The following is an 8,100-nucleotide window of genomic DNA, read 5'->3' on the forward strand; positions in this document are numbered from 1 at the left end:
AGGTGTTCCCCGCACATACTTGATCATCACGCCTTGGCTGTGCAGCTCCAGCGGTGTTCCAGGGATAAACTCCTGCTCCCCAGGGATCAGAGGCAGCACGGCCGTGGGCTTTTTCTAAGCAAAGACTTTTATCTTGCGTGGTTCACTGGCCCACAGCCAGCTCCTTGCTGGTGGTTCAGGCTCCTGGGAAGGAAGAGGGGCCACGAACCAGGCAGAGGGAGGAGAAACAGATCTGCTGGACTTGGAGGGTCCCAGAGCCCACACTGCCCACCGCACAGGGCCTGCTTCTCCCTCTCTGGTGGGAGGGTTGCCACCATCTGCTTCCTTCAGGTCCTGCCTGGGGCACCTCTGCTGCTCTCCCCGCACCGCCAAGGGGTTGAGGGTTTTTCTGCCTAGTGTTTGCCTCTCTTGGGACGTCCACTTTGATCAAATGTTCACTGTCAGCTGCTGAAGGTCTCTGTGCCAGATCTGGAAGGATCCTAGGGAGTCTCTGCTGCACATCTAATGCTTTCCCAGCAGATTTGTTTATTGACAATCAGGAGATGAGAAGGGGGTGCAATGCACTGTCGTTTTTCGTTTGTTTAAGTTTGTTTAACTTGTTAACGTTGCAGTTCGCAAACCCCAGCTCTGAAGCTGAGAAGTCCAGCAGAGACTATGGTGCTACAAGTACTGAACCATGAGCAAATCTGATGGAATTTCTTCAGTTTGGCTTTAAATAAATATGTCAACAAGCCAAGATTTAGAAGTCAAATTAAATATTAATCTTCTTTACACCGAGCTACACTTACAGGCGTCTCTAACAAAGAGAACTGGCCAACGGCAAATTCTTTGAGACACCCTGTTACCGAACCTATTTCTTGTCCCCCCATGGGTCTGACATGGACAATTGAGGTGACAGCCACCATCCAGGGGGCAGGACGTGGGGAATCTGTGGCTCCACCAGGGCCGTGGGTGCCAGCATGGCCCAGCAAGGAGGTGTGGTGGGTCTGAGCTCCCTGGGGGCTGTGAGCAGGGCAGAGCAACATCTCCTGGCACACTGCCTGCCTGGTGATGGTCTGTGGAGTTGTCATCCCACAGGTGATTTACAGGGAAGGACTTTGCCCAGCACAGTCATGGTGTCGTACCATCGTGTACATGTAGGGCAGGGACAGGCTCGTGCCGGCACGGAGCTTCCTTGAGCAAATGCCTCTTAGGTGAGAGAGATGGGATGAGTGTGGGTTTTCTCAATTCTCTGGGAGTAACTATGGGTGTGCAGCAGGAAAGACTTATCATTAAGATTTAAAAAAAAAAAAAAACCAACCAAAAAACCAAGATATTAAGGAGGAAAAGCAAATAGCTCAGATTTGGCTCCTCTCTGGGCACGAGAAACTGCACAGCCACACAGCAGCCCCAAATCTCCTCTCCCTCATTTCTACCTGGTGAAAGGGTCCTCCAGGGGAGCAGAATCCAGAGCCTGTGATTCTCATCTGCATTTAGCTGGAAACATTTCATAAAAAGCAGGAGGTGCTGGGCAGAGCCAAGGGGTGCAAGCAAAGGACGGGCTGAGCCCCACGGGGAGCAGGGACTGCTCTGGGGAGCCCTGAACCCTGCTGGGATGGCAAGGATGGGAAGGCTGAGCTTCCTCTCAGCTCTGTGGGAGCCTGCCAGAGGTGCAGGTGCTGGGTGTGCAGTCTCCTTGCACACGTGTGCAGGGTGCACAGCTTCCTGTGCGTGCTGGTGTGGGCCCCCCTGCAGCATCTCACCTGCCAGGGCCACTAAAGGGTGCAAAGGTGGCTGAGGCCAGAGCCAGGCAGGAGGGGCTGGTGCTCTCTCGGGAGGGCAGACACAGCTGATCCCAGCTCCAACCACCAAGCTGGCTTGCCCAGCTTGTAAACAATTTTATTTTATTTTTTTTTTTTTCTTCCCCTCTGGGCTAATCTTGCTCTGTGGGGGCAGATAACATCACTGGAATTTTTCCAGTGTCCTTTGCAAGAGCCTCCTGCTTTGGACTTTGGCTGAGACGCACATGAATGAGACACGAGCTTCCTCAATTGCTTTCTCTTGTTTGCTTTCCTCTGGGCCTGCTTCCTGCTCTGCTCGCTGCTTCTGGTGCCTGCTCTCATAGAGAGTGACCAGAGCGAGCTCAGCACCCCCTTGTGCTTCCCTGGATGTCCCTGTGGGGCTGGGGCCAGGATGCTGGCAGGAAGCAGGAGAAGCAGGAGGGGCAGCGGTGTCTGGGCTCTCCTCACTAATGCCCTGCAGAGTGGGGCTGGCACCTGGTGAGCTCCTGCTCTGCATCCTGACTTTTTCCAGGGCAGCTGCTTTGGGTTTAGGGCTGTACCGTGGCTGGGGTGGGCTGCACTTCAGCTTCAAAGGCCCAAAGGGGTTCTTGTCCTGTGGCAGAGCCAAACCCAATACAGGTGGTGCGGTACCTGAGCCCCAGCCCACACCTCTGCCTGTCCCCAGCCTGCCCAGAGGTTCCACTCATTGCCCCTCAAGCCCCCAGGGACCCCTCTACAGGGTCTGACAACAGAAAATCTGTCCTGCTTTGGAGAGGGCTGGCAGCCCAAGCAGCGCTCAGCCATGGATGTGCAGCCTGAGCCTGGCCCAAAGGCTCCAGGTGCTGCTCGGAGCGTGGCAGGAGCAGGCAGCCTGCCAGACCAGTCTGCCAGCACAGCCCCTGACACGCTGCAGGGCCGCCAGCTCCTGCCTCAGTGGTGCACGTGTCACCACTCACCTCTTCCCCGTGCTGCCATCCCTGCCCAGCACAGTTCTGTGGCTTGCTGCAGCCAGGGAAACTGAGGCACTGACCTCGTCGTGCTGCTGGCCACAGCTGAGCCACCAGCCTGCACAGGCCTTGCTTGTGCTCTGTGGGTGTTTCTCACTTCTCTTCTTCCTTTCCACACGGGAGTTTTCCAGGTTTCTGTCTGGAGTCTGTGGTCCACAGACCATGAACTCGCTGGCTCTGGTGTCCAACAGTCTGCTCACCAAGTCATGGGGCTCTGCTCTTGCACGGTCCCATCAGTCCTGTCCAGGCCCCCAGCATGTTCTTTTCCTTCTAAAGACAAGCCAAGGACCCAACCCTTCTCATGTGAGGGACCCGTAGATCTCCTTCAGGGTAAGAAGCTGCTTTGCCCAAGGCCTGGCTCACATCGCTGCCCAGCCTTGTGGCCATCACTGTCCTGGTCACCGTGACTTCCCTCAGGCTGGGTCTGAGGCACAGGTGGACAGAGCAGGGCTGTGGTTTCCCTGGCAAGAAGCCTCCAGTGTCCTGTCTCACCATGGGTCGAGCCTCCTTCTTCTTGGCTCCCGCTGCCATGCCCTGTTCCTCTGGCCGTTCCTCCCAGGACCTGCTGGGCTCGGTGGAGATGGGCAGCAGTGGGGCTTTCTCACTCAAGTGCTGCTCCTGTGAGACACAGCGTTCTCTGGGGCAGGGAGCCAGAGAGGTTTAGGGTTATTTCTTGTTATCTCCAGGCACCTGCATTGCTGCTGTGCTGAGGCAGATTAGCCGTGGCGGTTTCTCTGCTCTGCTGTTGCCTCATGCAACCGACTCGCATTTGGAGGTTGTGGTAGTAGGGGCTGTGAGTCTTTGGGGGAGGCTGTAGAATGGTGTTTCTTTCATTATCATTAGGAGTATCTGTTGCTGTTTATCTGCCTTGTCTTTCCTTCGTGTTATGCAACCTCCTCTCGAGATGTCGGTGGTTGTTTTTCCAGGGCTGATGTAGCAACAAAACCCTTGCTGGTATTTCCAGACCCTCATGGCTACAACATCCAGTGTCACACCTGCCCCTCTCTGACTGTTTTAGGATCCCCAAGTACTTTTCCACTCCATTAGTGAGTCCAGGTGTTGAGCAGGGACTACAGCAAAGCCCTGGGAAGATGCAAGCTTGTGGATGGGCTGGGTGCCATCAGCTCTGCTTCGCGTGGCCAGGGGAGGATCGGGGCGGGTGACTCAGGGCAACTGAAAGTTTTGTCCTGGGAGAGCTGCCTGGGATCCAGGTCGCTGGGACCTGTTTGTCAGGCTCCTATTTTTGTTATTCACTAGCTCAGTATTCCTGAAAACAAATGGTGTTGTTGTCACCTGATTGGCATCGCAGGCGTCACAGCGTGGAGCGTGTCCCGCGTGGAGAGCCTGTTTGGGTGGCTGGATCTCAGCTCTGCAGTGCCTGGGGTTTGGATCTGCTCTGGCTGTGTGCAGCTGTCCCAGTGCTGTGGCCGCCTGCAGCCAGAGCTGCTCCTCTTGGGCTGTGCCCCTGGAACAGCCCTGGCACTGCCTGGGGACCTGTCCTTCACCAGCTCCTCCAAAGCCAGGCCAAAGCACCACAGCCACTGCAGTCAGAGGAGACCCTCAGGCTGTCGTGTGCCTGTGCGTGGTGGCCGTGAGCTGAGCCTGCAGCTGGGACTTCATAGAACTGTAGAACCTTCCTGAGCTGGAAGGGACCCACAGGGATCATCCAGTCCAACCCAGACCCTGCCCAGACCCCACCAATCCCCCCTGTGCCTCCCTGGAGCGCTGTCCCAAGGCTCCTGGAGCTCTGGCAGCCTCGGGGCCGTGCCCATTCCCTGGGGAGCCTGGGCAGTGCCAGCACCCTCTGGGGGAAGAACCTTTCCCTGCTCTGCAGCCTGAGCCTGCCCTGGTGCTGTCCCTGTCCCAGAGCAGGGCTGGGAGCTGCCCCTCCACTGCCCCTCGTGAGTAGCTCCCAGTGTGCTCTGCCTTCAGTCTCCTCTGCTCCAGCTGAACAAGTCAAGTGCCCTCAGCTGCTCCTCATATTGCTTCTTCTCTAGACCCTTCACTGGGCTTTGGGACAAAAACGTTGGGTTTTGCTCTCCAGCTGGCCCCCTCCTGCAGCAGAGGTGAGCTCTGCTGGCCCCTGGCTCACACTTTGGGCTGATGATGGTCCCTGAGTTGCCACTGGGTTGGGGTAGGACAGGACAGAGTCACTGCTGTGTGAGAAACTGCTGGTTGTATAGAGAGGAGGAAGAGCTGGCAACAGGCTGATGCCAGGGCCCTTGGCAGAGCCTGAACAAGCTCGGGAGGCTGCAGACAGTTCTGGGGAGAAGGTACTTGTGGCAGGACATTGCTGTTTCCTTCAGCTGCAACAACGTCTTTCTGGAGCTGGACATTTCTTCCTAGGCCAAGCTTCAGCAGAAAAACCTGCCAGCTAAACCAGGGATTTCGCTGATAGGTAATTTTATGCTTAATACCAAACCAGTGGCATGAAGATATTTGTTTTCTTTTGAAGAAATAAAGAAACGATTTTTTTTTTTTCTTGCGTCATCCATTCTCCTTTTTATCTCTGTGAAAGCTAACAAGGGAGCAGGACCTGCTAATGATCTTAGAAACGCAGCAGAAAACATCTGTTGGTGTTTGTGGTGAGAGAAGCAGAGCTGTGCCTATCTCACCGAGCAGCCCTGCTGCCTGAGCCTCAGTGATCTTGTCGTGTCACTGGGGCAGTGTGTCAGGGGCTCGAGCAGCACTGCTGCAGTGCACGGGGAGATCAGCCAAAGCAGAGGGGCTTGTGGCCAAAGAGAGGCCAGTTCTCGTGTGGACAGGGAGAAAATTTTGTGGAGAAAATGAAAAAAAAAATTCTGGATGCTTGAGTGAATTATTAATTTATGGGGAGTACATTGAAAACGTGTGCTATATGGAAATGCACGCTGCTGGGCAGTGCCCACTGAAATCCATGGGAGCTGTTGGCGTGTGTGATGTCAGGAAAACAGCTCGTGTTGCTGCTGCCATTGTCAGGATAAAACTCAGTTGCCCTTTTTGGGAACACTGACTGCTGAGTGCATCTCTATGTAAGGGACAAGCTGGTGAAAGCAGATGACTCAGGTGGGCAGAGAAACCCTCCTCCTGCTGCCATGGCCGTGCTGTGGGCTCGTGGAAGGTGTTTGTAGCTCCGCACTCTGCCCAGGTTTCAGGGACTCTGGTGTTGGGATAGCTGGTGCTGTGGGTAGGGGGTGCAGGAGGGGTGGGAGCAGCATCCCTCACTCCTCCACCTGCCCCATCCATCTCTCTCTGCTGCTGAATCTATGGACAGGGTTGTACATGGCAGGGTTGTCTCAAGGGGTTCTCCTGAGTTTCTCAGTGGAGAAGTGGCCAAGGCCAGACTCTGAGGTTCTCCTGTCACTGAGGTGTCCCTGACACACCCAGCAGAGACATGAGATGGTGCCAGTCATGTGTTGGGATCCCTTAAATATCTCATTTTGGGGCACCAGTGGCTGTACATGCTGCCAGTTCTGGCCTTGGCAAGGTCTGAGTCGGGCTCTGCAGCTGAGAGCATGAAATGAGTTTAGGGAAAAGCTGAGGGTCTGAAATGGGAAAATCCACATTAAAAAACTGCAGTCCCTGGGAGACACCAGTGTAAGGCTGGGGGACAGCTCTGCATGGAGTTCTCTCCCCTGGGACAAAGTTGGGGGTTTTGAGTGAGATTTGGGCCACCACAACTCTTCCCCTGTTCCAGGCTGTGGCTTGGTTGTGCTGCATTTTTCAGCAGCACTGTGAAAGCATTCCCCTGTCTTGGGCTGAGGTGGCTGTGTTACTGTTGTCCTGAGGGAACAACACAGAATTGTGCTCCATGGCTGCGTTTCTGCAGGCAGCTGAATTGCTGCCATAGTTATCTGATGCTTTAGGGACTTCCAACATCTCACACAGGAGCTCTTGATAAGCAGGGAAGAGCTGGGAAGCGAGGTTTCCTTCCTGCTATGGATATGTGGCGTTAATCTGGTCCACGATATCTCGTGTGATGCACCCTCAACTTTGGAGAGCAATCTGGACCTGCTTTGAGCTTCCACCTCGGTGGCACTGCAGTCTCCTGCCAGCTGTGCTCCATGAGAAGGTTCAAAGGGCCCTGTGCCTCAGGAGCTGAGCAAAGAGGAACACCAGGCTGGAGCAACCAGGAGGAGGAGAATCAGCAGGAGCCACGTTGTGTCCGGGGCAGTGCAGCCCCACCAGTGTCTGGGATCTCCTCTGGGCATTTTCAGCTGGATGTTGTCAGGTCGGAGGGTTTGGTCTGGGCTTGGACTCAAGAGGAAGGTCCAGCACGGCTGTGGGCCCTGCAAAGTAGCCCAAAATAATGAAGAGCTGCTGCTACTCTCCCCACACGAGCAGCTGACCCAAGCTGCACAGGTTTCTGCAGCATTCCCAGCGAAGAACTCCTTCCCCAGAGTTGTGTGAGCAATGCAGTTTCCTTCTCAAGGCGTGGGAGCAGGTGACACAGCACACAGACTTTGCAGGCACTCCTGGAATGATCACCATTCACTGGGGACAACATGGGAGATGCGTGTGTTCCATGGGTTCATCTAGATTTGGGTTTGTTTATGTCATAGTCTGCTCCATGGCCACGGGGGAATGCTTCTGAGCTTGTGACTGGGTGACCCAGTGTCACTGCTCAGGAATGTGGCAGGTGCTGCTCGTGTTTTGGGCTGTGCAGCATTTGGGTCCCTGAGCTTTGGGTGTGTGCTGGACCAGGTGATGCTGGAGGAAGGGGAGGACAAGCTGAGGGGCTCTGTGCACAGGGGATTTTCTGCTTGCTGCATGCACTTGCTGCTCTCTCAGTGTGTTGTCTCAGGTTGTTGTCGCCTGAGCAGTTGCCTGAAGGTCTTGTACCTGGGCTGTGGAAAGGTCTGTGCCTGCAGCCTGGAGTGGTCTGGCTGGAGCATTGTGCCAGAACAAAGCTGCTCCAAACCTGCAGATCAAGCTCTGAATCACTGCAAAGGTCTGCACTGCTGCTTGGGGCTGCCCACGCTCGCTGTGATGGCAGGACTGGGAGCGCAGGTCCCACAGGCAGAGGCAGCCTGCTGTGAGCTCTAAATCCTTCCAGCTTGACAAACCTTGCTGTGGCATCCCTGCCTTGTCCTTTGCCTCCACGGGCTCCTGTCTTGGGCCAGGACATCACCTGTCCTCATCAGCTCTGTGCCACAGGGGACAGACACCTCTTGGACCTGAAGGGTCCCAGCTCCCTCAGCCTCTCCTCATACAGAACATGCTCCAACCCCTTAATTCTTTGGCCCTGTCTGCTCCACTCCACACCTTTTCTGTATTGCAGTTTGTGCAGCGGTTTCTGGGCACCACTTCTCGGAGCTCTTGAGGTCTCCTCGGGCTTCCAAGCACCTTTGGGA

The sequence above is a fragment of the Hirundo rustica genome, chromosome 25, assembly GCF_015227805.2.
Source record: "Hirundo rustica isolate bHirRus1 chromosome 25, bHirRus1.pri.v3, whole genome shotgun sequence".
In the NCBI taxonomy this organism is placed as follows: domain Eukaryota; kingdom Metazoa; phylum Chordata; class Aves; order Passeriformes; family Hirundinidae; genus Hirundo; species Hirundo rustica.